The 24,278-nt window shown below is 37.2% G+C and overlaps 1 long non-coding RNA gene across 1 annotated transcript in view; it reads right to left on the reverse strand.

The window, feature by feature from the left end:
* The window catches only part of LOC137471374 (uncharacterized), a 70,776-nt gene that overhangs the window by 38,656 nt on the left and 7,842 nt on the right, over positions 1-24,278 (reverse strand). Inside the window, exon 2 of the long non-coding RNA XR_010997552.1 lies at positions 12,814-12,923. This is a non-coding gene — a long non-coding RNA (uncharacterized lncRNA). The remainder of the gene's footprint in view (positions 1-12,813; positions 12,924-24,278) is intronic.

Raw genomic sequence — 24,278 nt, forward strand, 5'->3', positions numbered from 1 at the left:
CACATAGAGCTTTTACCTAGATAAAAGTCAGCTGTCAATATGTGAGTACTGGTCTCAGAAAACTAATACCAACTGTAGTCATATGTCATGTACCTTTATTCAGAGTTTTGCACTTCCTGTGATGGGTCAGCTCAGTTGAAAAAATAGTCAGAAAATCAATAAGTAGAGTAAGAAATGAAATAAAAAGTAGACCCTTTTTAGGCAGGGTGTTTTCTGTCTTCATCATTGACATATGTAAGCATTCTGTGACTTATACCTTTCTGCTTGCTGCTGAATATGTTTTCTGCATGTAGTGTGAAAACTTTTGATCCAAGAAGAGGAAACAGAGTATACATTTCACTGCAAGGTTATTCTGAACCAATAATACTTCATAGAGGTTTTGTGTGCTTTTACATTTGAGATCTATCAGAACATGAGAATGATTTGAGTAAAACCTGCATTTCCATATTACAGACACTTGAGGAGTAGTCAATGAATCATGAATCTTCTATTAGTTTGTGACACAAACATTCTCTGATTTGAAATATTTTTAGCCATGTTCTGTGCATAAGCAATGCACAGCTGAAATCCCTCTCTGCAGAGAGGGGAAATGCACTGCCACACTAATCTCTGAAACTGTTAAATGAATTCCTCCCCTCTATTAGTTGTCTCTTAGATGTACTGCATCCCAGTTGTCCTATCCAAGTGATGATAACTAGGGTGTGAAGCAGCACTCCAGCTACTCGGAGTGATTGGTCCAGCATAGTAGTTTACCAGTCCAGCTGGTGGAACTCTGCTGAACTAAGCTCTCATCTCTACACTATAAACGTGGAGCTTCAGCCCACACATCATCACAGGCTTATTTACAGCCCTCCGCCTTCAGTCTGTGCCTTTCTGTGTGAGACCTTGTACCTAAGAGATCTCTGTGTGTGGAGGGATTTTTGTGGAGTAATCTAAGGACCACAAAGGATTTCAACTTCCATCTAACACTGCAACAGAGATATCCTTTGGGAATATAACTCCTTCAACAGCATTAGTATCTTTTAAAGTTCAAACAGAAGCACATTCACATACGAAAAAATGTGCCTGTATACAAGTGGCACTTAAGAAGGAGAATGTGGATACAATTTATTGAGTGATTTAATTATTCTGAATTGATTGATAAACACAATTTAGATTTCTATGGGGAATTTTGTTGCTATTTCTCAAAGTCCTTTCCAAATAGCAATGAGATAAAAAATGTTATTTGTAAAGAAAAATTATAAAGGAGGAAAGTCAAAGATAGGTTAAGTTACTTAATAAAACTGAAATTCACAGCAGAATCAAGACTTGATCCTACATCACTACACCTCAGACTTTCTTCTGATGATAATGATGTTAATGCTTCTCAATTTCACTTGAACATTTATTCTATTCTGGCAAGTTTTTGTCAGTTTAACTTCTCACCATTGCTGGAACTTGAGCATCTTTCTGCACCTGAAGCTTCTCAGAGTGGCTGAGAAATTCAAGCATCTTGATGTATTCAGCAGCAGTTCATGGATCTCATACAGTTTTCCAGTTTTCCAAATTGAGGAATAAGTGGTGCTAAAACACCCTATTAATGCTTAATGCCAAAATGAAGGGATTTTACTGTTCTTATACAATTTCTTTTTTTTTTTTTTTTTCCTCTATTAGTGGTAGTGTGATGAACTTTTATGTTGTGGCTTAAAAAAAATGTAGCGAAACAGATTTTGTTTCTGGGCCCAAGCTTTTATAAAGTGTGCCAACTTCAGTGTGTGAGAGAGATGTGTTTCATCACATCCATTTGAAAAGCAGTACTACAAAATTTGACAAACATTAAAATAATTAATTTCAGATTGTGGAAAATGGAGAAACAGAAAGGGTCTTAGAATAAGCAGCACGACAGTTGTATCAATTTACTTTTTGTGCATCAAAAGAGAGAGGTGAGCTCAAATTCTAAGCAATGTGCCAAGAACTGAGACACTGAGGATAATTTATGAGAGTACAATCAAGCAAAAATAGCTAAATATTTAGATGTTCAATATCCTTCTATTAAAGTATGTTCATTTCCATGCACTATTTAGTTTACAAGTATTGATGGGCTGAATGAGTTTTAAGAAACAGCAGGGGATTTATGGCCTTCTGATTTGTTATCTGGGTCATGAATACAAGAATTTCATTCTAATGTCCTGGAGCCATATCATGCCATTGATTTTTTTTAAGCAGATTTTGCCATTGATTTAAATGGGGAGTTCTGCTTAAAAATCAATGGCACAATATGGCCCTGAGACATTAACACATTCAGAATATTGACGGAAAAGGAAAATAAAACCTTTTGTCAAAAGCTCTGTCTCTCAAAATATTATCCTTTCCCTAGAAGGTTTAGGCATTCTACTGGATGTTCTAAAATTAAGCATAAATGCTGCTGAATGCAAGTTAAGAATTTGATTTTTTTCCTAAAAAAACCCATATGACTGGCATCCAACATTTTAATCAAATAATTGACTAATCACTCGCTATGGTACAGCTTCACAATCAACTCTTCCAACTAAACTCATCTCCCCTGACCCACTCCTCAACACTTTCCTCTGCACTTCACTTCAGAAAATGTTCAGTACAGCCCATTAAGGAACACTTTAATTCAAGAGGGTCTGGCTGATCAAGAAAAATTAAGCTCCTAATAACAGCAAAATCAAAAGAAATTTGGACAAAATGACTCTCCGCATCACAGCTTTTGTTTACTAGTGGGTAATTAATTCTCCACATATGTTGGGAACATCTGTTGCGGTGACCTGCCATCGTATCTGTGAAATGACTGCTGTGCAGCTCCTCTGCAGATCATTAGCAACGCTCTGAAAGGAATCTTCCTCTTTCTGCCCCAAACGGGCATTGCTCTCTGGGGTGTCCACATCCCAGGAGCAGCCCAGGTCTCTGCGACCCTGCTCTTCACCTGCTTCCAGCACCTACGTCTCCTTCTGAATGATGCAGTGCTCAGAGGAAGACCTGGTGCCTGGTAGAAGGATGTGCAAGAGAGACATTACAAGAAAAATAACACGGATTTTGTCGTCTGCTGCATCACTTGAATTTTTTCACTGCTACATGGGTTAGCCTACTTCTCAGCTAAGAAATCATCCTAATTCAGTGTTTTAGCAGCAAATCTGCTTATTCTGTTTCTATTTGGCCAAAGGGCTTTGATGAATGGAGAAGAGAAAGGGTGCTTTTCTCTCTTTCTTTGCACAGTTACCTTTTCTGTCTGCATAAAGACATCAAGACAGGATGAAGATGTACCAAAGGAAGTAAAACAGAGGACGAGTTTCCAGATTCTATGTCCATATTAAATTATTCTGTAATATCCAAGGAATGAGCTGGTATAGAGAAGGGAGAAATCAGTGAATACTGACACATATGCAAATCCTTTTTCTACCATAAGTAAAGCAAAAAGCATAATAAATAAACACAAACACTAAAGGAAAAGCCCAGCATTTGCACTTGAAAACCACATTTAGGTCATATATTGGCCAAGTACTGCTCACATGCCAAGGCATAATCACATGCTTCAGAGCTTTACGCATTATTTTCAAGGTCATGCAGAAAATTTTTTCTGGTGAGGCAGTTGCCCTCCCACCCTCCCCCATACCCATAGGGACTAGAATAAGCTGAGGAGGGTGAACACCTGCAGCTCTCCCAAGACACCTGTGTTTACAGTGAATGCCACAAAGCCAACAAATCTTCTTTCACATGAAACAAAAAAAGATGCAGACATCAAAGAAAATTAATCTGAGATATCATTATACACAAAACAAAGCACATACTGTAAGAATCATGTATCTCTCTTCCTCATATTTTATCATCTACAGGGATTTCAGATCCTGCTGTTCTCAGATTTCCTTTAATTTTTAAATACATTTTCTAACCTTCCCCAAATGTGCATTGTACCCCAAATCTATGATTAACTGATGTTTTTAAGTAATTTTCCAATTTTACTTTTTTCAAGGGACACTGCCACAATAAAATTCTGGATAGATCTGAACCAATGGTGTAACTCCACTGGTATATGAGCAAGAATGCTGATTTACACCCACTGAGATTGCTGAACCTCTCTATTTATTAAAAAACAACAACAATAACAAATCCTGATCATTATTTCAGATAACAGAAAGGAGAAATCTGAGTTTAAATATTTCTTCTGAAATTAAGAAGCAATTTCTTTCTTCACCATAAAAGCTGATCATGTGTAGGCTGAAATAAAGTATGAAGAAGTCAGTCTGTAAATCATAAGACATATATATATAAATAAAAAATAAATGTCTTGCTATTGAACACAATTGGTTGTATTCATTTTTCAAGATGCACAGTTTGTTCTGTGAATCTGTTTGTTGAAGTGTACAAATCACTCCAAAGAAATTGTAGCCAGAGCATCGGGCTGGGAATTGGGAGATGGGAACTACTTCTGACTCAGCTGAAAACTACCTGTGTGACCTTGGAAAACATCTTAGGACTCGTGGACTGATGGCTGCTTAATGAGATAATCTGCTATGAAAAATGGGGGTAGGAGTATCAGGTAAGAACATATGTGTGCTCATGAGAAGAAGAGGAGGCTTCTGAAGCAAATAATTTTTTAATTGGGTCTGTATTTTCAAAGGTTTTGAGACATCTTACATACAAAGTCTGAAATTATCAAGACTGCAGGAACAAGAGCAAGTGGAAGAAATGCGTCACTAGACTTGCCTTGTGAAAAGTGACAAGGTCAGAAGGCAGTTTGGAATGAAACCACATTTGATGATGGATATGGTCTTGCACATGAGAAGAGAACATGCTGCCTGGGCAGCACAGAAGTGGCTTTGACAGCAGGGGAGAAAGTGAAGTTCAATTGATCCTTTAAAATACCAGAAATTTTGATCCTTTACAATATCAAAAATACTGAAACAATTTTATGAAGAGATGGAAACTTATTGCTTTGGTTTTACCATGGGGATTCATTAAAGAAGAAATGTACTTTGTTGCATTTCTAGCAAGAATAAGTTTTCCCACAGGCCTCTGGGGCTCAAGGAGAGAATTTGGAGACACTGAGAAACAGAAAAGCTATTAGCAATGAAGGGTCTCTGACAAACAATCTCAGAAATTGCAAGGCCTCCAAGAGACAGCATTCACATGTATTTCTGTATATTTATATCCATTCAATTCTTATCTCATGTGGTACTACTGAGAGTTGTATCAGATGTGTTATTGCAACATGGCAAGGTTCAGCATTGTGTAAAGGCCTACCTACACTGCATGCCCAGTATATTTCCAGTTAGGACTGTTCAACAAATGCTTTAAAGCAGTTCCATAAATTCAAGAGGATCAGGGCAGAAGGGAGCGAGTATAATCTCAACCTTTATCTTTGAAGTTCACAACAAATCTACCCACAAGCACTGCATCTTGTATCGTCTTTACTCCTCCTGTAATCCCTAACAGTGTAGATTCTTCTGCATACTTTCAAACTAGAGAAAGTCTAGAGAAAGTTGTCTGTGAAAAGTCAGAACAGCTTTGGAAATTAACAGTGCTCCAAAGATGCAGGGATGTCAAAATGGCTGTGGCCACCCATAGACAATATCTCCAGACACCTTTTCAAATGCATTCCAAAATACTGATCAATTCTGCAAGAAATCTTGCAAGTTAGACTTTTGTGAAGAGAATTTCTTCATCATTGCATTGCCCTCCTTTCCACTTCTCACCATTCCTTCACCCACTTCCCACACTTTCCCCTTCCCTCAAGCTGGAAGAAGTTGGAAGGAATTCCTCCACAGGAGATTTTAAAAGGTTTACTTCCCACAAATTCCTCACATGTAGCATTCTCCCACCCCCTCCATGGCAGACCCTGGTGTGACGAAATATGATTTGCTGTTCCTTCTGCAGGCTGTAATCTCCAGCTCTCCCAGGGGAGCAAAACCAGCAGCCAAATATCTAGTGACAGCTTTGCATGTGTAAATCCATGGCAACTCCATTGAAATCACTGGAATTAGTTTGGCTTGACACCAGTAAGAAGAAGAGCTGGATTTGAGTCATTAGCACAATAAGGGAGAAATTAGTTAGATTACACTAAGGATTTCTTTGATAAAAAACATTTAGTTTTCATTTAACCAGTGCAAAGGTAACAGCATAATTCCCTTAAGGAATATTCAGAAATAGTGGCCTATATACAAAGAAGGAAAACCCTTAAAGGGGAGTATGCTGTCAGGGAGAGTGATACTGATGCCCAGGAGAGCTGTATATAATTAGCTGTCATCATTTACATGGTTAGTTTCTTCACCACATACAAAGTATACATAATTACAGTTCACTTACAAAGGATTCATTTGCTGTTTTCCATATCTTATGAATGTTTTAGGCACATAAGTCAGTTAACCTTAAGGTAAAATCTAGGCCAAAATTTCTAGAAAACTCCCAAGCAACAATCTGTTGTGGATTGCAGAAGAATCAGCTATGCCTGCTTGGTACTACAGTTGCTAATCCTTCTTAATCTCAGTGTTTAGTTATTTATAATCACATCAAATTTTGAGATTGTTGCTCATTTGACTTAGTTAAAAACAACTAAAATTTGACACTTCTGATACATGTTAAAAGCTCAGAAAAGGTTTCAGAAAACCTTAGTCAATATAATTCAGCTATTTAAATTCATTTTAATGGGGAAAAATATCTTTTATGTATTGGAAAATATTCAAAATCCTGCCACTGAGAAACTGTGCCAAACTGGAATTTTTAAGGCCAGTCTTCTTGACAGAAATGGGAATGCACCCACCTTTAAGAGAGCTATGAACTTCAGACAAATTTTGATTCTTCTGTAATCTGCAGAGACTCCAGCAGGTAAATTGTCTGAGGACCAGAGCACAATAAAAACATTCTCAGGAATTAGATATAAGAAAAAAACAGTAAGAAAACATTCCCAGGTGTTACAACAGACCCAAATATTTCTGAGTCTGCCCATGCCTTTGCTGCTAACAAATTAATGTGTTCATTGGCCATTTGGAATTTCCATCTCTCCTCTTTTCATGGATTTGGGGATGCTAACAACTAAGTACGAGTATGAGACAGTTTTATTTTTTTAAAAATAAAGCAGCAAATGAAGGAGCTGAACTAATTTCTATCTGTAATCTCTGTGAGGAAGGGGAAGTACAATATTTTTATAAATAATATTAATCAAGGTCCCTGACTGTAGGGAGAACACAGCTCCTCATTGTTCTATGTATCTCTACACTAATGAACATGAATTTCTAAACAAAATTCTGTAGAATAAGACTGACTCTAGAGTGATTGACTAGAAATCAAAATCTTATTGTTAGCATGGAATAAAGTGCTGTCTTAGTAGAAGTATTCCCTGTTGGCTCAAATTCATTTTAACAGCACTTTAGAGGGCTAATATTGTCTTATCAAAAGCTGTGTTGACTTTATATTATCACCCTACCAGCACAAGAATAATTGTGCTTTATGAATAATAGTAACAGTTCTCTTTCTTCCTGTGTTTTTCAAATTCTTGAGCTATAAGAAACTCTCTTTCCTCAAAACTTAGGTTATGGGAGAAGTTGATCTTAAGTGAAGGTTGAAGCCTCACTTCCTCTGAAGAGAGAAAAAGGTGAAACCTGGGAAAATGATACAAGAAAATAGAAGTAGGAGCACATTTTTGCCATGTCTAGAGTAAACAATGTGAATTTATGAAATTTTTATATATATGCATATATTTGTGGACAAAGTACTTTCTGGAGCTTGATCTGAAGCCCATTAAAAATGACAGCTTAGAAACAGCAGTCAAGAAGCCAGGAACAATGAATGCAGTGGATCATTCTGGGGAAAAAAAAATGTTTCCCAGTAATTTCCAGACAAAGGAAGAGGAAATAGTGAAAAAACACACCAACCATCTCTGGAAATAATGTTTAGGCTCAGCTTATAATGGGTAAATGCCTCCAGGAATTGATTGAAGCTTCTAACATGTGTATGATGCAAAGGAAATGATCTAGAATATGCAATTGGAGCTTCTTTTAAAGGAATTAACAAATATAAAACCCTCTGTGTACTCATGCAGAAGAATAAGACTGCAGACTGCTTGTTTGCCCCAGAATTTGACACTGGCCTCAGGGCAAAATTCAAATTCCACCCACTGTCATTTCTGTGCTCAATGTCCTTCAAATTTCTCAAATCTCTTTCAGCTTTGCCCTGCACAGTGACTGTCAGTGCCATTTCTGTAGATGTTTGTATGTGAACTACAATATTACTGTTATTAGAAAGTAAGTATCACTAATTAATATAGATAGATAATTTTTTAAATTCTGCTTGTATCTCCTTTGGACTGTCATTTGGATGCTGGTAACTGTGGTCTACTGACAGCAATTGAGAAACATTAACTAAGCTGGCTTTCTGCACCTTGGTTTGCTAAAGCACCCTTGGTTTGCTAAGCACCCTTAGCACATCTAGAGGCAGGTCTCTGTCTTGGGAAAGATAGGAAATTAGAGGAACTGGAACTGTGAGTTAATTATTTTAAAACCACAGTTAAATATTGGATTTTTTTCTGAGACTAGTAAGATGTTTGGAAGGTTTGACCACAGGTTGCTACTACATTTCCCTGTGTAGTCAAACACTGAAACTTTAGCAGAGCTCCAGCTTCTTCAAGCAAATGTTGTGAGAAACTAACATCTGCTCAAAAAACGTGACTCACGTGGCACTTCAATAATGCATTGAAATTGCTGAGGGACATGGTTGGGAAGACTTGCATGTACCACACCTTCCTATACACTGCGTGCAAGACTGCATTCAAATATTTGCAAAGTCTAAGCAGATGCTGTTACCATGAGAAATTACTTTTTAATCAGTCATAATTTTGCAGTAAGTGCTGTATAAGTGCCCTTTGTTTCACTACTTAAACTGTCAATGGCTAACAATGGAAGTCACAGACTAGTGCCTGTCATTAAAAACAATGGAAAAAAATCAATACAATTTTTAATTAAAGTTGCCCAGTGACTTGAGCTTTTAAGAAAGGAATTCTCCTTATCAGTACATCTTGCCTTTAAGCCCTTTCTGGCACTTCAGAAGTTAACACACAGGCAAATTGTGGTATTTCCAACATGCTCCTGGAAACAAGGAGAGAAGGGAGCATGAGAGGAATTCAGGGAAAATATTTTCTATTTGATTGGTATTGGTAGGGTAGGGATAAAGTACATGATGCCTGTGGAAACCCTAAAGCATGCTTTTTATTAGACCTTTGAAAATATGGAATAATATATAAAGAGATACCCCTGACAGTAAAAGTTGCACTATAGATTTTTCTGCATAGATTTGTGAAAAAGCAGCTTGAAAAAGCTTCCTATTGCTGTCATCATTATTGGAGTATTTGTGTTATTGACTGCCTCAAGCAACTTGTCTTTGTTTAGTCTTTTCTTACCCCTGAGTGCTCGGGGTTTTTTCTTGTTATATTTTTTGTAATACCTTCTGTTTCTCTGTCATCTGCAAATGTGTTTCTGAAGAAGCAGATGTATTTTTCACTCATGGTAATAAAATCTTTACTGGTGCACCTTTAATGGCAATATCAGAGAACTGTAGAACTGAACTCCTAATTTCTCAATAGAAGAGGAATTTGACAGGAATAAATATAAAGGCTGGGACAAACAGATGATCTTTTTGGGGAGTTGCTGGATGGATAAAACTTCTAAATGAGCATACTTATTTTGAAATTAGGGATTTTTTTTTTGATTAGGTAAAATTGTATTGAAAGACATAGAATATGAGGCAAGAAGACACTTGAGTACTATAGTACATGTTCATTTATGTTACTAAGCTACCAAGTAATTTTGCAGCATACATGAACTTGGCATGACCTATGAAAACTTGTATTCCTTTTGCATTCTAGAGAAAGTTATAGTCTCAGTAAATAGAAATTATAAAGAGTATGACCTCTTTATTTATGTAAACAGAACTTTTAGGTTTTTATAGATTTAGATTGTGATTCTTTTGTTTGCTTCTTCCAACTGAAGATTGTTGGATTATGAACCACAAAATAGAGTATTAAAAATTCTTTATTTCTAGGTCAAATGGCTAGATGTTTTTGAATTTGACATTTGATTAAATATTGAAGCAATAATAAGAATAGAATTCGGGACTTCTGTAACACTTTCACCAAGTGTATGGCAGTATGAGTAAGCCAATCCTGCGAGCATTATGCACTTGACAGTGCTTTTACTTCCTTACAAGATGTTTTCATAAGCAATACCTAGTTTCTAACATAAGCTGTATTTCCACTTTATATTTCTGATTTAATCACCTGTGTTCTTTCCTCCTTTTATTTCTCTTTCTGTGATATGTAGACAGTAGAATTTTTGTCATAGAATGTCATTTAGCATGCATAATTCTTTTTCTTGCTTAAATTATAGAACTTCCATAAGGAGTAATGAAGAAGAAAATGGCAGCGGAAGAAAAAAAAAGCACCAACTTGTGCATATGATATATGCACAATGCTAGCAAATGACAAAGAATAGAAGTAATGCTTTGGGATCTGACAGTGCATCAAACATTCCTGGATATAACCAGCATGGCCTACCTGCCCTGTCTGAGCTCCAGGGACTTCTTACTCTGCTTTCATCCAAGTCAGTCTTTCAAACTTGCTCTCCAATCAAGATTCACATGTCTGGACTTCTTTAAAGGGAAGCTAGAGATGTGGAGCAGAAGTTGCTGAACATCATCTTCACTGTTCTCTGCTGACAACAGCAGCAATCCACAGTGACTTGTTCCTCAGTGCAACTCAGGAGCATGTTAAAGTTTTAGCGTTAATGTTAACATTTTACCGAGAACATGTCATTTCTTGTGCCAAGAGGTCCTATTCAGCCCACTTTCCACAGCTGCCAGGCAAGGTGTGATGAGATGAAATGGGAGTCTGGGCTTCACACAACGTCAGACCTTAGTTTTGTGGACTGAAGTAACTGAGGGCAGCCAGTTAAGCTGCTTCTGTGGTCACTGTGTCCCCTCAGAACTGCTAAAGGAAGACTGCTCCTGGAGGGTGTTGAACTGGACTAGGCTGTTACTATTTTATAAGGCAAGTGGCACACACTCCCTTGTGTTCCTTTCTCAGGTTATCCCTGCTGAAGCAGAGAACTCAACTGACCTGTTGCTTCCAGGCTGAAAGGTTTCCAGAAAAAAAAAGTGCCTATGGAAAAGATAATGGTGACTGAAGTGCTACAGCTCTGAAGGCAGGACCTGTCTGGCACTTAGAGTATCATCTCCCCATGGGTCTTTGAGTGTCCACTTGCTTACACTTGAACAAATTGCTTAGTCTCCATTGCGTCTCTGTGCATTGGAATCCAGACTGGCCTTGCAAACACCAAAAGATCAATAGGTAAAGTTCAAAGAAAAAAATTACTGCCCTTCCAAAATGTGTCTGGTATCTACTGTGGGTCTGTGTCCTCCAACAATGCACTCTTCTCATTCCTGTCTCAGACAATGAGCAGCAGCATTTCTGGGGAGTTTTTGCCTTTTGATCTCCTCTCTGATCTAATGCAATTGTCCACTGGCAGAAGCGCTGTGAGGTGCAGAATAAAGTAATGAAGCTAATCTGATTTCCAACCCCCAACCCCAGTATCTACATGCCCTTATTATATTAGATTCCTAATGAGATTCTCTGTCTGCATTCTAGAAACCAGGCTGGAAATGTATGTATATGTGGGGAGGGGGGGATGTTGTGGAAGGTTGCCTCCATTTACATCCCATCTTTAATGGATAAAATCTGCCTGTCCTTGAGTTGTAAGGAATCTGCCTCCAAGATTTCTTGAGGGAGAAGCTTTTAAAATTGACAAGAAAAAAAATTATATATTTAACACTAATATGTCTTTGGTATGGCAACAAACGCAAGCACGGGAGAAATGCAGGGAGGAATCTTCTTGGGAAGGTCTTGTGCACCTGCCTGATAAAGCTGGAAGATTTCCTGACGTGATAGTGAGTTGGAGGGATGCACCTGAGCCAAAATTGCCAGGAAGAAAGGAATAAACTCTGGAAAGAACTCTGAACAAAGTAATTTTGTGTTGTTGAGCAGCAAACATAGTTACTTTCTTGTGAGTAGGGAGTTTGTACATTTTTAAAGGTCCCATGAAATGTGGTCATGCAAGTCATGCAATCCATAGTTAATCCTCACTAAAAAACACATCTCTTATCTTTCTCAGCTGTACAGAACCATTTCCAAGCAGTTTTTAATAAAGAAGGTGGGAGCTGCTGGATATTGCAGAGCTGGTCAGTAATGGGGCCATCCCAGGCTAAAATTCACACACCAGAACCATGTTTCTCCAGTTTGGTCATAAATAAGACTCTCCTGCTACACTGGATTCAATGCATCTTAGAAAACAAAGATCTATGACCACCATACACTCTCTGAGTATTGCTCAGAGAGTGTATGGTGATCACAGAAGATTTTTACTTTCCTTAGAGGCCAAGTTGTAACTTCAATTATATCACTGAAATGTACCTGCTGTAATGCAGTAAGAGAATAACCATCACCTAACAGAGAAAAACCTCTGGCCTCCCCTCAGTTCAGTGAAAAGCACTGCCAGTAAGGCCTCAATCCAGTTCCATGCTTGATGGGCACAAACTTGGTCATTTGAAAACTGAGTTTGTCACTTTGTCCTTAGGCAGTGGCAGAAAAAAGGCAGAATTTTTTTGTTAAAAAGAACCCTCATGACTGCTGGGTGTTTATGGATAAAATGCCTTTAAAAGCAGTTTAATAGCCTCATCTGGTTCCTTCACGGACAAAGGTCCATATCACAGAAGCACTATACATAATTCACCACAAGAGAGCCCCAGAACTAAGCAAGAAAGTTAAATTACCTGTCACTTCCAGAAGAAGTGCTCCCTTTGGGTCAAGGTTGAAATCATTGGTAAACTGATGTGAAGAAGATCACGTTGGTCTCCATATGGATTCCTTCCATATGTCAGGACTGCAGAGAAACAAGGGAGGCAGAATGAACACCAGCTAAAATTTCCAGGTTATTCTCAATTCTTATTCACAAACCAGCAAGCCTATCCCTGATCAAAGTTTGAGGGATGAAGCAGCATTGATTCTTTCTCCAAAGCAAAACAATGTGTGTGGCAGAGCAGGTATTCTGCTCACAGGGCTGTCCAGTCAGAGGTGCGAGGCACTACACCAATGTCTGAATACAAAAAACACCTCATTATTACCGGGATGGGAAATGCTGCTAGTTACAGGGAGCAAGTATGACTTCAGGAGTACAGTTCATGAGAAGTAGATGCCATCTGGTTGTCATTAAGTGGCTGATTGTGGCTTTCTGTGATTGACTGGTGGTTGATTGACAGGTGGTAAAGAGGAAAGGGATACAGCGTGTCAGCCAGACCCGCCAGCCCTTTGTTTCAGTACTCTAATTTTTGTGGTGTGTGTAGCTATCAGGGGGGCAATTTTTCCTTCAGTCTTACTCACATTGCAGCCTCCATGTCAAGTAGACCCACTAAAGTCTGTAGAGAAGAACAGGAGAGTGGGGAGAGTATTCCACCAAACACTTAGACTCCTGCAAAGCTTCACCCTTTAACTCTATGAAAAAGGTGTGATTTAAAGAAGATATTTGATCCTATATTCCCTTTCCCACATGCTCACATTTCTAAAGCCTGTAAGGAATAAATCTATGCTGTGTCACATTAAGTTTATAACAACTTTAAACATTTAACAGTTTCATAACACCTTTTCTATATGTTAATTTGCAAAACTGCAGCTTAACTCATAGGACACAGAAAAATATAGTCAAATTAAGCTTGCAGTGGTCCATAACAAAATATTTGGGACTGAAGTATTTGTTTCCCCCTAAAAATGAAAGTAACTTAGGCCTATATTGTTCTGAGCAAGGTTTGATTGTTAAATATACAGAGCTTGACTGGTTTCTGGGAGTGTAAGCACATGGCAAAGGCTTTATTCAGAGCTGGAACACGAGCAGTCTGTGTGCAGTCTCTACGAGTGCACCACAGGAGTGGATGGGAGCTGCTCTGCCTCTCCATGGCACTTACATGAACCATCTCTGCAAAACTCCAAATTGCTCAGATTATGGGATCTCTGCTAAAGACCAGCTTGCAGTCTAGGCAGTGCCATCCTGAGGCTGGAAAGCATCCCAGGGGAGGTGGTGGTTGCAGTAGGGGCTGCTCTGAGCTGGGAGGGTGGAGCAGTCTCTGAGGAAGACTAAATGAGTGAGTAGAGTAAGAAATGGGAATGCAGCTCAGGATGGTCAGTGGTATCTAGCTGACTGTTCCTCAATTTTCAGAGATTAGCAATGTGGCTTTTCCTCTGCAGGGGGATACATTTTGCCCCAGTGAAGGTTTTGGGAACAGGGCAGTCCATGCTTGTGAAGGGACTTGCCCATGCCCAAGTTAGGCCTTATCAGGTCTGCTTCATTACAGTTTACATATTAGTCTGATGTGTTTCCTTGGGCAAAATCTTCTTTGCTTTCTACACCAGGACTGTTTCTTCCAAATGAAGAACTAAAATAACTTGTAAAACCTCAACAAAGATATTGGACCAGAAAAGCTGTTTGATATTAATAATGATATGTCACTGTTGGTATTAATGGGGATTTCTGCTTAAAACTTGGAGCTGCACTTCCTCATATTTATATACAAAGATTTTACTGAAATCCAGGTGTCTAATATAGCTTAAAAAGCTTTCAGATGAAACATCCATTTTTAAGCAAGTTTCTAAATATGCTTAGTAATTTTGAGATAGAGTGAACAAAAGAAATAACTTCCTCTGTTTTGATTATCTGGAGTAGAAAAGTAATTTAATATCACTTAAGCTGAAATAGATTTTCATCGAAAGTTCATTTCTTGTAGAAATTTGTGAAACAAAATAATAATTAAAAATACAGTGCTTTTCAGGCACAAAACCATCTATAATCCAATGTATAATATCTTTATATATTTAGTAAGTAATTGACTACATACATGGGACATAACTAAATCCACACAAACAAGTTTTAATAGTTCCCATGGTAACTATAAAATGTACAAGAATCATCTAAGTAGATAAAAAAATGAATTCATATTTAGAAGACTTGATTTCTCCATACCTATTACTTTACTAATACAACTAAATAGGATGAAATTCTTCATAAGAAAGAAAAACATAAGATCTTTATTAAATTAAGCCTGAGTTAAAACATTACTGTTTTGTGGGATTTTTTTGCACTTGTTATGTTTGTGTACTGATCGAGCAGCTCTAGAATACAGTGCAATCCTTTCTACTGAAAAATAAACTTGCACTCCAGCACATACCAGCAAAGAGCTGGTATGTGCTTCTTACAAGAAGGAAAAGTGAACTAGATAGGATTTTGCAAGTTCATGCATGCAAGTTGATATTTTATTCTGGGACATAGACAAGGCTACTGCTGCTTTAAGGAAAGATGGTCTCCAAATGGTTTATGAAGTGATAGATCATATATAAATAGGTTGTTTGCTCTCAGTACAGATGCCATCATTACTAACTACTTTCAGGCTCTTTGAGAGCTAAATAATTTTGTAATGCATCATTGAACATTTAGTTGCTTCGACAGCAGATGGTTTCAGGGGTCCATCTGCTCACAGCAATGTTTTCAACAAGCCCCCTTCACCTTCACCAAAAGGTTCAGAAACATTAGAATATTCATTCCTCACCACAGGTGCTTTTCCTAGAGCCTCCCCATACACAGGCATAGTGGGTTGCTCACTTGGAAAGACAGAGGTGGTTACTGAAATATGTGACTTAATCTATTGTATGTAGATTACTTCTGTCAGCAAATGGAGACAGCAACAATATTGGGAAATACGAAGCATCAGGTTACTTGGAACACAGCTTTCATTTGTCAGGAGTAGGTTTTTAATAGGCTTGCATCTAAATATAAGGAGTTGAGTAAATGTTATTAGTACTAATAATTTTTACTGTGCACACACAGTTAACTGTAACAGTATGTTTGCAGAGTTATGAATGCTATTCAAATATGTTCAACTCTTTACATTTAGATGCACTCACGGTTAAAAAAAATCAGTGCACAGCATAAATATCCAGGTACCAGCTGCTGAAGAGAGAAATCTGATGCAGTGGAATGCAAATACGTCAAGTATGTATTGCCTTGCAGTGCTTACAAATGTAATAGCAAGAGAATAAGTTATAGTAATCTTTTTTGTAAATTGCCTTTTTTGTATTAACTCTTTTACAAGAAATGCAGTGAAGAGACTCAAGATTTATCTGTTAGCTCTTCGTTGCAAGCAAAAAAAAAAAATTTACAGGGCTCACAGACATATTGGCAGAGGAAATAAACATATTTGATCTGTTGATTAATAGGAGATTCATTCCTCTAACTTCCATTTTTACAGAGGTTTTCTGAAGCCAGACAAGAGGGCTCTCTGAGAAGGAGAGCACTCCACATTGGCTGATCTGTTGAACACAACTGGGATACAGGTATAAGAAGAGCCTTTTTATCTGAATTACTGCCTCTGTAATTCCCAGGAGAGCTATCTAGAGTTTCTTGATTTTATCCTCTCAAAAGGCATATATTTCTACATAGATTTCCAATTTCACAATGTGTTTAAAAATAGAAATTAATCCTGAATTACCTGAAAATAACTTTGAGCATTGAGCATCCTCCTAAGAGGAGCTAAAAGATTTGGTTTATGCAAATGACAGAGTTTATTAATGATCTGTAAGAAATAACATGTCACAGCTACCTGGTGTACACTGAGATAGGGAATGGTTCAACTTTTGCACTTATATCAGGTTGCTAATTTTTTTTGTGTATAAATTGGGGTACAAATACACAGTAGCCTTTCAGATGTTCCCTGCCTCAAAAACATGTAGTATGTTAGGTATACTGGCACAGCAGTGAGCTCCACTTCATCAGTAGCTTGAAAATGTTTTGATCTCTGCTCAGGAGCTCCTTTACCTGTATAAAGCTGAAGAAATTCTCATTTCTAAGCAGGATGATAGCTTTGACGTAACAAAGCAGATAGTAAGGGTTAAATTACTTTTGATGTGTCTGCCCCCTGCAGTTCCAAAGCTTCTAAAAATGTACATTGCTAGGTTATCTCTGACCATTGAAGAGCTGTTTCATGATATTATTTTGGCCCATGTCATAGACTCTTAACCCTGAAGAGGTATGTTGGTGGAAGTGGCTACAAGCAAAGCACCTGAGCTGAAAACTTCAATTGTCATTTAGCCTCACTAACTTCATTCTGTGATGAAGAGTTGAGCAGACATTCCCATCAGTATTTAAGATAACCACTGCCTTCTGACTATTAGCAGCAGACCACCCCTAGAAAAATCTGAACAAAGGCAAGTCAGCTGTGTCTCCTTGGTTGAACACAGACCCAGAGTTCAGTCTCCTAAAAGATTAACTCTGACTTTTGCAAGTAGTAGGATCATCTTGATGGCTTCCTGCAGCTCAGCCCCCAGAGAGGTCGTTCCTGCACTTTTAAGTCAGTGAAGCAGGATAACAGGCCTTTTTAAGTTTATAGTCAGTGTGTTCCAGGCAAATCTAGGATGGGTTCCTCTTTCTTTCTCACCAAAACTTGCTTATTTACACAGAAAACTTTCATATTTATGAGACAGGAGACACAAGGGCTCAATCTGGAGGTCAGAGAGTTCAGTGGATGGACTTCTGCAGCAATCTGGGCAAGAGAAGTGAATTGTGCTTTCCTGTGAATCACATGATCAGTGAGCAAAACATCATCACTACCTTTCCATTTTTGTCAGTGGCCCATGTGGTTCTTTTATTTATCTAAACTCCTTCCATCCCTGCTGCTAAAACTCTGCTGAGTGAACTGTTCCAAAGCCAGGTATTTATCTTGCCTATCCGGAGTTAGGATACAGAGTTGGATAAAATTAGATTTGAGGGGAATTTCTTATTTTGTTTTGCTGGACAATAAGGCTTTGGTCTCCCTATAATCATCTTTCTGACGAAAGGACCCATATTACATGCATGCAGATACATCAGTCACTGAAATATCAGTTGAATCCCAACTGCATTTTGAGACATAAATGCTTTTTTTCTGCATAAATATACAGTTGCTTTTTTATTTTTTTACCATGTACAATAAATCACAGCTGCAAACAGCACTTTTAATAAAATATCTGTCATGAAAAATTATTTTATAAAAGGAGAGTGTTTATTTGCATTGTAGTTAGGAATTGACATGTCAATAGAAAGTTACTTTTCCTTAACTATAATTAATAGACTGAGTGTGCCAAAATAGGTGTCACGCCCCAACAACTGGAATTTGTGGAGAGATATTGGCAAAAATGAAAGTTCCAAACATTGAAAAAGCATTCAAAATGAAAAATTAATACTTAAAAAATATAAAAGGCCCTTCTGAAGTGCTTACTAGGTACTGTACACAGTACATGCATATACATCCACAAGATAATAAAAGCAAACATTAATGTGTTCAAAAAGAAGATCAATGAGAAAGTCAGTTTTATTTTCAGAAGTAAGGGATTGGATTTATACTGTGGCTGTCATCCCATCTATACTGTCTACTTTGTTTTGTTATAGCATCACATTATTGCTTTAGATGGCTGTGTGAGGTTGTGATGCTGCAATCTTTCTCCAGTGAGTAGCATCACTGACATTTTATGGGACCGCTCATTTCATGAGACTGCTCTATTTTGCAGCTGCAGAACCTCGGGCTTAATAGCAGATGATTATTTTTTGTCAGTTATCACATGCTTATCACAACAGGATTTCATGCTACAGTGAACAAAAATCTGACAGTTACCAAATAATTAGTTCTAACTTCTCTATGCCCATTAAAAGTAAGAGGGTCAGAAGACCACGATCTAATCAAATATTTTCTCTTCACACCCTTAAAAGATTATGTCAAAAATCTCTTTCAAAAGTGCTCATAGTGCTTTTCCAAAACAATGGGGAGTTGTCAGCTCTCTCAAGTGTTTGTTCTGGTGCACTGTCCAGTCAAACTCAAAAGTCCCTGAAAAAAACAAAGTCTACAGACAGGCTGTTACACCTTCTTCTCTTATCTGTCACTGCATCTTACTCACCAACTGCTGTAAATCCATTTTTCATTCTCTATTCGGGAGTCCTTGAGATGCCTTATATACATGTTATCTAAATTATGTGGTCCTCACAAAAAAACAGCATAACTAGTGTGGATTTTTTGATGCTGCAAGCCCAGAGGAACCCCTCTTTTCCCTCCTCTGCAGTGTCTTCCAGGATTAAGCCTCTCTCAGACTCTGACAAATTAATGTAAAACATTACTAGTCTCATCCTATTAATACCTTTCAAGCAGTATCCATGTACACCAACCAAAGCAGGAGAAAAAGTTTAAAGCCTAATAGTGTGATAAAGTTGCTCTAAATATCACAGGGAAAAATTAAGAAACAGAAAGTTTAGTCTAAATATGTAAAAGTGAAGTGGTGGAAATAATGTAATAGGTCTTCTAAAACCATTCTGGAGAAAATACTTTTAACTTTGGTATTATGATGGCAAATGGATGGATTTGATAGTTTTTACAGCTCTGGATTATCTCCTCACCTCTGTGTATTGAACTTACTGATTTATAATTCCATCACACTTGACTGAGTTTCTGCTGGATGGCTCACCAGATGCAACTAGCTTTAGGAAGGAGCTTGGAAACTTGCAGCATGAACATGGAAGGGCTCTAAAAGAGAAAAGGTATCAATATTTGAACCTAGCATTTCACTAGAGTCAGGAGTCATTTACATTAAGGATCAGGTCAGATCACACTGGTTAGTATTGGCTTCATGAAAAACTTTCATGCAACGTTGGATGAAATAGTACCAAGTATACCCACACTACTGTATTTTCTGAGATTTACCAGTAATTTTCCTCTGAGCTGAAATTTTATAGCACTACTGGAACAATCTGGCTGCTTTTAGATCAGAAGAGAATAAATTGGGTTTTTTCTTCTCTCCAGAGAAGGAATGATGGCCAAGGCACTGATGTGATTCCAGATCCTGTTCTGCAAGCCCAATTGCACTAAGTACTCCTAAATTTTTATCTTAGCTTGCTGTGCAGAATGCTGGGCTAAGAGGGACATGGAAACCACAATTAAAAATAAAATCAACTAAGAGTTTTCAGTTTTGACCTAAAACCAACCTGGCCTGTAGTTAGGATGTTAACACAACTCCTAATCACCCCCACATTAATTTGGTGTCAGGTTTATATGGTTATATGAGGACAGATAGTGAATCTTAATACCCATTCAAAATATGGGACAGCAAGTGTTATATTTCTCATTCTCTTTTAATTGCATTTCTCACTTTAAAGCTGGAACAAACCAATTGCAATTTAAATACAATCACTAAAGGAAATTTTTTCTGGTGTTTTTTAAAGACACTGCAGCTACTGAATAGCTGACCCATGATTTTAAAGTGTATAAATTATAATGATTAAATCTAAGACAATTTAGGCATTTCTCTAACCATGAAGGTCCATTCTAGTATCCATGTGGGTTTTCTATCCACAGCTAGCTGAACTTTCTTGCTTTCCTACTACCAGTCATAGTAGTCAAAATTCCCCTAGTTTAGATTTTCATAAACACTTATTTTAGTGAACACTAAATATCTGACATTACTGAATTATGTTGATAAGTGTATTTTCTTATAGGAGAGCTTTTAGTTATTTCTCTAAAATTTAAACTAGAAATATAAAAAAATAGTCTAAAGTAACTGAAATCATAAAACCTGAGCAGGTAAAAGAGAAAGAGTGCTGGAGAATGAAAGAGAAATGTCGCTGTTGAGCAGGACAGGAACAGAATTACTCTAAGTCAAAAGGTAAGTAATGAACGCTGCTGATTTATTTCAAATGTACCGCTTTATTTTAAGGGAACATCATGCAAACTAATTTCATTGGTTTTAGAGTAAAAACATCTCACACCATTGGTGTGTAGTGAATGACACACGGTAGTAGAACTTATCTATAAATAATGTGAACAACAAAAGAGATTAGAGAACTATTTACATTCTTTCCCAACTGTTTCCCAGGCTCTCGCCTGGTTAGAAAAACCCTCTCTTTTTCTCTCTGACTGAATTGAGAATATCCATAGAGGAAGGCAGTTATTTATATATAAAATGATTTATATACACATGCACATACACCCCTCCATATATTCATACATATCCATATTTTTTGAATAATTAGACACCAAATGGGTATGCTCTCATTACAGAAACCTTACCATGAGGCTCTCCCCTATGTTTCAAATACAGAGCAAGATCTGCGTAATCACTTCTCAAACTTTGCACCTACTGTACTCATTTCCTTTTAGTGGATGTCCAATAAGCCTTGACTGGTAGTCTTTCCCTTCTGTTGCCTTTGTAACACTTCTAACATTATTTCACAAAGAATTGAGCTATTTCCTTTCCTCACTGCTATGCGTCTCCTGCTATCCCTACTTGTGCATTTAACAGGCAACAGGATTTTTCCTCTCTTTCTGTCCCCTAGGCTTTTCTTTAAAAGAAAAAGCCAACAAACATGCCAAGTTGTATAAAAAAGTGAGATGTCAGTGCTCTGGTGAAATAATGACATTCTATGTCTGCAACCCCAATTTTTGAGGCAGTGTACAAGTAGGAAAACCACCAGTGGCAAGAGCAGTTGCCATTTTGAATTTCACTCTGACTCTCCCAGTAAAGCTGTAGAAGAGACTATCAAGCTTTTAATTTCTGTTTACAAATGTAGGTAGACAGTGGTCTGCGTTGGAATGATACAAAGTATGCCAAATCAATTACTATGTTAAATTTGGGGCTGCACATCTTTTATCTATATAATGAAGGATATAAGCCCACCAGATATCTTCTTTAAAAATATGTTATAAATAAAGAAAAGTTAGCAAATGACTGAAGGAAAAATTTAGCCTTTTATCAGTTTGGAAAGTTTTGTATTACACGTGTTTAATTAAAAGTGTACATCAAGCATATGTTTTGTGAAATAGATTCCTGATGATGCAGTGTTTAAATTCAGTCTTCAGTTTATCAGTATGCAGCTGCTTTTTTACTAAGGAACAGATATTAGTAAATAATAGTAAATTAAGCTTCTCCATTACTTGAAATACAAAGAATTTTCTTATATTGTTGTGTGGATGAACACTCCCCACAACTTCAGATTAGCAGGTATTTCGTTTGTTTCATAAGACTGGGAATGATAATATCACATTTTAAATTAATTTTTCTTTATGCTTTTTTTCATGTGTGTGGCAAACCAGTTGTGCATATTTATCTAGCTAAAGTCCAGTGTGGCACATTAATCTGCTCTGGCACATTAATATCTTCAGTCTCTGTGCCTGAATTTTAAAAGCAAAATTAAAATACTAAATTTAAAGTGACTTCTAAATGTAGCTACAAATCTGTATACAATTCTAAAAATAGAATGTTAAAATGAAGATGCAATTATGGGTCTGTAGAAAAAGAATTAGAGGGTAATCCCATTATTTGATTAGTAGGTCACTTACGATTAAAAGATATCAAAACAGTCCATAAAAATAGTTCATACAAATAGAGTAAGTTTTATTATTCTTACAGGAAGTTTGTGGTGGCAATAACTTCCAACTATGTTCCTTTTGGTTTGTTCAGCTGCTGAAATTCTGTTCTCATTGACCATGGAGTTTTATTTATGTGGTGGGATGTATACCAACATTTAAAACCAAACAAGCAAGGAAAAGCCAACAATAGATAATTATTTTAACTTGATTAGTTTATAATTTCAACATATAATTAGATTATGGCATATTTCTTTATTTATTCGTGCCATCCCTGCAATAAGTGAATCTATATAATTATTTTCATCTGAAGATTTGGCCAGGTTACATAAAGTTTTTTTTTTCTGGATAAAATTGATGAGATTCTTTGCATAGAACTAGGCACAAGGGGTGGGGAGTTTGCTTTGGTTTGTTTTTTCTTTCTTTTATTTTTTTGTATATCAAAAAGATTTTCTGAATAATCATCAAGAAAATGTGTGACATCTAAAATGCAAGATTACAGTGCAGTATATGAGAGTATTCACTCTTCCTGTTGCTATGAAAGCTGATATTCTGGGAAACAGTTTCCCTCCTCTGATATCTTTAAATCTTTTGGGCATATAAAATGGCTTTGGAGAGGAAAATATAATAGTGTGCAAAAAATGCACCTTGCAGAATGGTGTAGTACACTTAAATCCCAGATGAAGATTTTGGACTGACCAGTAACTTAGCCCGTATCCAGTTAATTATTTATAAGGACTATTATTTATTAAATCCTAAATATGTTCCAAAAGTGTACACATTAATTTGATTTTTCATCTTTTCAATATAAACTTGCCTGCTGACTTTCCAGTTTACAGACAGCACTTTTGTCCAGTTCAGAAAAAAAATTGTAAAGTTTACAATTTTCCAGAAGAAAGGGGGACTTTCTTTTTTCTTTCCTTCTTGCCTGGGAAAGTCTTCTCACCTTGAGAAGGATCATGGTATACTGGAAGTGTTACAGCAACCCTGTAAGCACCATCTTTAACTGGTGCAATTTTCCTTGTTTACATGCTGGATTATTTTCATCCTTAGAATTAAGATGGTTTCTAGTGTTTGCCACGTGAGAGTAAGCTTAGTGCTATATTTTAAAGAAGGGTGCTCAATTTCACCTAAAAAATCCTAAAATAACATAGTATTATTCTAAGGGAGAGGAAGATGGAAGAAGGTGGTTGTTCAATGATTTAAACAAGTGCCCTGTGCTCATTTTGGAAAAAGACAGGGGCTCCCTGCACCCATTTCTGCTCCAATTTAATGAAGTTGTTAAAGTAGCAAGACTGACAGGTTAATTATCCTTTATAAAAGGGGGACAAATTGAACTGTGTCTTTCCATCATTTTTTGATATATCAAGAAGCTCCTGAGGTGCTCAGGTGCCACTCTGGTGAATAGAACAACTAATCCACTCTGCTATTCTTTGCTGACCCTGGTCCCCCCATCGGGGCCTAGCAGTATATTGCAGTTGCTTTTTGTTTCACATTCAACAGATTCTACTTTATTATAAATTCAGAAGGATTTTTTTTCCTCCATATGTTGGCTGACAGCTCCCCTGAAATAACTGATGGCTAAATTTAAACTCTGATGAAAATTAACCCGAGTGTTAAATGCAAACAGGAGCTGCTTGGAAAGAAAAGAGTTATCATGGTAAATGCCAAACAGTGGAAAATGTGTGTAAATTAATGGAGTCTCGCTGGTGACAAGCTGTCAGGCAGTTTGATGGCTCTCGCTAGTGCTTCAATCCCACTGAAGTTGGCCAGAGGGCAACATGGACAAGTCCTGCTTTTCAAAAAGACCGCGG

The sequence above is a fragment of the Anomalospiza imberbis genome, chromosome 3 (genome assembly GCF_031753505.1).
Source record: "Anomalospiza imberbis isolate Cuckoo-Finch-1a 21T00152 chromosome 3, ASM3175350v1, whole genome shotgun sequence".
NCBI lineage: Eukaryota > Metazoa > Chordata > Aves > Passeriformes > Viduidae > Anomalospiza > Anomalospiza imberbis.